The sequence below is a fragment of the Sinocyclocheilus rhinocerous genome, unplaced genomic scaffold (assembly GCF_001515625.1).
Source record: "Sinocyclocheilus rhinocerous isolate Xijiao unplaced genomic scaffold, SAMN03320098_v1.1 scaffold2348, whole genome shotgun sequence".
NCBI classification, from domain to species: Eukaryota; Metazoa; Chordata; class Actinopteri; order Cypriniformes; family Cyprinidae; genus Sinocyclocheilus; species Sinocyclocheilus rhinocerous.
Genome location: NW_015655583.1, coordinates 139,875 through 144,742, shown reverse-complemented (window position 1 = coordinate 144,742; position 4,868 = coordinate 139,875). Strand labels below are relative to the sequence as shown.

The 4,868-nt window shown below is 38.2% G+C and overlaps 1 long non-coding RNA gene across 1 annotated transcript in view; it reads left to right on the top strand.

Moving 5' to 3' along the window:
• The window catches only part of LOC107718697 (uncharacterized), a 10,338-nt gene extending 5,747 nt beyond the window's left edge, over positions 1-4,591 (top strand). Inside the window, exons 5-6 of the long non-coding RNA XR_001637441.1 lie at positions 4,237-4,318; positions 4,485-4,591. This is a non-coding gene — a long non-coding RNA (uncharacterized LOC107718697). The remainder of the gene's footprint in view (positions 1-4,236; positions 4,319-4,484) is intronic.
• The last annotated feature ends 277 nt before the right edge of the window (positions 4,592-4,868 follow it).

The following is a 4,868-nucleotide window of genomic DNA, read 5'->3' as shown; positions in this document are numbered from 1 at the left end:
GACATGTAGATGGAGAAGAGAAGAGGTCCAAGCACTGAGCCTTGAGGAACCCCAGTAGCAAGAAGTTGTGACTTAGAAACCTCACCCCTCCAAGACACCCTGAAAGACCTACCTGAGAGGTAAGACTTGAACCATTGGAGTGCTGTTCCTGAGATGCCCATCTTTATGAGGGTGGACAGGAGGATCTGGTGGTTAACTGTGTCAAAAGCAGCAGACAGATCCAGCAAGATGAGTACTGAGGATTTGGAAGCTGCTCTTGCCGGTCTCAGGGCTTCAGTAACCGAGAGCAGGGCAGTCTCAGTTGAGTTGAGCCACCATTTGTAGAATATCAAAATATTGCTATTGTATTTCACAAAAAGTGCAGTTGCTAAATAATACTGCATATTTGTCTCATTGAAATGTAGAGCAAAGCACTGAGTTTAAGTTGGTATGCTGATTTAAATTAACAATCGTAATCATGAAACAGTGAAAAGTAGTAAGTATAAAATGTAAAAAGTATTCATTTTTATACAGAAAATACAAAAATGAACTGGATTCTCTGAATCTACAGCTCTTAATAAAATACCAGTGTTATTCCATAGAATCATACATTTATAGATCATGGTAACCACCACGTGCAATGGTTCATCACTACGGAGGTAAAAAATAACTATATGGCTTTTATAGCACTATGGTATTTATGAAAAACAGCATTTCATATCTAGTCAGTTGTAGTCATTTTTATTCTGCTAGATCTTTCCAGTGAAACAATCATTTTGTGTCAGTCAGAAAAAAAAAGTATTTTTTCAAAGTTCCTTGTATGTGTATTTACTGCATCCCCACATCAGACATTTGAATAAATGAAATAAAACTCATATACAGCAATGGAAATTGGGTTGGTGTTGCAGGTCTATCATGCGTGGCTGTGATAGCATTTGTAGTTACTGTATAGTGCCTTTTTCTCGTGGCAGAGAAAGGAGCAGACCCCTGTCTTCCATCTTGGAGGAGGTCCGCAGGTAAAAGGGTTGAGTTTACAATACAGTGCAATATGGATGTAATAAACCTAAAATAAAAGCCTGTGATCTATGATGGTGAGGTAAAGTGTGTACGTTTGTTTGTGTGTAGGGGGTGAAGGAGGTCACACTGGGGCAGAATGTGAACAGCTATAGGGACTTGTCTGAACAGCAGTTTATCTGTTCTGAGGGCAGTACTCAGCTCAGCCGAGGCTTCAAGACCATGTACCGCACAAAACAGGGAGGCCTCCGCTTCTCTGACCTTTTGGACAGAGTGTCCCAAATTGATCCAGACATGACGATACGCTTTACCTCACCACATCCTAAAGACTTCCCTGATGAGGTAGGTACTATGAAGTCCCAACATGATGGGGCATTCTAGTCACAAATGCATTCTGCTTTTCTAGAATAAATTTTGATAGTTCTACCTAGGTGTGATTCTTTACCTCTAATTACACAGTCAGGTCCTTGTAAAGTTGTCAAACTAATAAACAGTCATTTACTGAGTTACAACACCAAAACAATTTACATTGACTGCTGCTATAGCATGCATGTCATGACAATTATTAAATGGTTTGAATTATAAGGAAAATATGATTTTAAAAAAAACACTGCTTGATTATTAATAATGTATCATCATTCTTTTTCAAAAAAACAAAACATCTAAAAGAAAAAATGATTTTTTGAAATAAACCAGTCGTTAGTCAGTAATGTTGGTCTTTTTGAGCTGCATCAGTTGAAGCTGAAGAGTGAATGAATGCCGGTAAACTGAAGCACTTTGCCCAGCAGATTTGTAAACTCAGCCAAATACACCCTATTTGAGATTAATATTATATATGTTACTTAGCCAAAATCATCACAATTAAAAGAACCAAAGACTTAAACTACTTCAGTCTGTGTGCATTGAATTTATTTAATACACGAGTTTCACAATTTGAGTTGAATTACTGAAATAAATGAACTTTTCCACGACATTCTAATTTATTGACATGCACCTGTATTACAATTTAAATGTGCACAGTATGATGCACTCTTCCTGTGACAGTGTGCTAAACTACAGGCAACTAAAGCACAAAGATTTTCACAATTATTACAATAGTGTACTTATTTTATGTTTTATATATATATATATATGACAGATTGATGCCGCACATCTTTCACATCTTGCACTTAACTGTATTTTCATTATTAAAGTGATTTCAGTCATTACTGTGCACTTTCAAAGCCATAGTTTCATCTTAGAACAGTCAGACCTCAAGGTGCCACCCAAAATGCAGACTGTACATTATCCTGATAATAAAGGTAAAGCGTCGGTGAAGAGTAACAGTTCCTAGCAAGCCGTTTTATCGAAGATAAATAAATATAAAATACACACTAAAATGTTTTGATCACTTTACATGTTAAAATGTTTAAATAGTACCTGAAAAATAGAGCCTAATATGTGAAGTAGTTGTTTTTGAGAAATATCAGAACATGTGATAACCATTTCTGAGAATAATAAGTAAAGTTTCATAATTTTTTTAGTCATCAATAGCGTCATAGCGCTGAGTTCCCTAAATTCCCCAAAAAGCAAGCGGGGAGGATTGACAAATGCAGAAGGCCTATCATTAAAAAGAGACTGCAAATCGACAGCAACACAAAATCCCACTTGTTCCCCCTGCCACTCCCACCGTCTGTCTGATTCTTAAGCAAGGACAGTACAGTCGTCATTATTTCATTTTATTTATTTATTCATTTTTAGGTTTTGCATTTAAATAATTTCCGTGTGTTTTATTTCTCTCCAAACTGGCTCTGTGTGTGTGTCCGTGGGTCTATGCGCTGAGATGAGGAAACGCCTCCCCTACCCACTTATTATATGAACGTGCCTTGGCTAATTTCAATATATACTGTTATAGAGCTACTAAGTAATGAGAAACATTTCTAAACCTGTTGTCCAACAAAAGAGAACATTATAATATGCTTTTATTCGACAACATCAGTTGAGTGTTTGAAATAACTTCCTTTTGTGATCTGATGTGGCTTCTTATCATAGAATGAGGCAGAAAATATATTCTATACTGTAAAAAGGCTGTCGATTAGCAATGGATTATAAACAGTAGTGTTTAGGAAACACGCAATAGCATGGGGCCCCGTGGTCCAGGGGCCCCCGAGCAGAGGTGTCATGCCCATTCAAACCGAGGGGGCACGTGCCCCTCCAATTTTTGACTCAAGTGGATTTTGAATGCAGCTTCCAAAAGACAAAAAATAGCCTAATAATATTTTACATTTGATACGATCACACCATAATGATGATATCATCATCTGGTCAATTCAAATCTGCATTCACGCTTTGGCTGACGCTGAGCCAGAGACAGATGCGCTCACTTGTCATCTATCAAAACTTTTCAGTGTTTTCAACCATCAGTGTTTCCCTCAGACTTACACTCTATGTGTGGCGGCACTTTCCCTGGGGGGGATATATATATATATATATGTATATGTATATAATGTAAATATAAAACAGCAGACTGGCTTATTGAAAGTGCAAATTCATTCTCTGCCAGCAGGAGGCGCTTTAGGAGCGCAAGAAATAGCAGTTTCCCCGGTAACGGCTGTAATCAAAGCAGCACTGCGCTCATGAACGCTACTTTATCAGGCATTATAGGAAAGATTTCTACTGAGGGGGGCCCCCAAGGATCGCTTGTTTGGGGCCCCCAAAACTCTAAACACGCCCCTGATTATAAATATACATAATTATTATGAAAATACCCTAGGTGGCTTGAAGAACACAGATAAACTATATATTTTCGCAGTCGAGTGATTATTTGTCTTCATGTTTTATCATTCAAAACGTTTCTATCTTTTAATTCAGCTACAGCTAGCGATAGCTGGATGCCTTTGTCCATATTAGGGATTTCCTGGAGCATAATTGGTTCTATTACTTCTGTGATGCATATGTCGAGTTTCTGCGCGAGGGCGCCCTCCGGCTTCCAGTATGAATGAAACAGACATTACATGTGTTTATAAGCACATAATAATGGCCAATCCATAAAAATAATACTTCTCTCAAAAGAAATTTGAAGTAGACATATAATAATCCATGTTTCTAAGTTCCATATGAACCCCATGTCCCGTCCCGTCACACAGATTGTACTCAAAAAATTTTCCAAGGTTGGCAGGTCTGAACAGGGTTTGATCTTGTTGATAGAACACTTTGCCTGTAATTATTGTATTTAATCTGTATCCTTTTTTTGTGTTAAAACAGGTGTTACACTTAATTCAGGAGAGAAGGAACATCTGCCAGCTCAGAGCAGCAGCAGTCGGGTTCTTCATGCTATGAGACGTGGGTAAGAACTGTTTATAGGGTTGTTTATTGTCAGCTAAACTCAAGATGCACATGTTACGTCCCGTGACGTAATTGTGTATGTTGGGATATGGTCACATGTTTTTCTCTCCTCCTTCTCTCTCTCTGTCTCTCTCTCTCTCTCTCTCTCTCTCTCTGTCTTTGCCAAGCAGCCCTGCAAATCATCCACAGCTGATTGCAATTAGCGGCAGTGAGGTTTCCCTGTTACACAGCGTGCAACAGATATAAAGCAGCAGAGAGACACAGCTCAGGAGGAGTCCCTTATATGGTGTTATATGGTCCCTTATTGGTGTTAAATAGAGGGTTTTGTGTGAACCTTTATTAGAAATTTCAGTGGTGAAAGTGACAAGAGCTGGAATAGAGGAAAAGGAGATTACTCATCGTTAATTTATTTATTTAATCACATCTTTTAACATTGTTACTTCTGCTCCGTAACCCCTAGACAGAAGAGGGGAATGTAACACACATCACAATGCAGACAAAAGTGTGCAACACTTGGGTTCTAGTACTAAAAATGTCAAAACAGACTTACT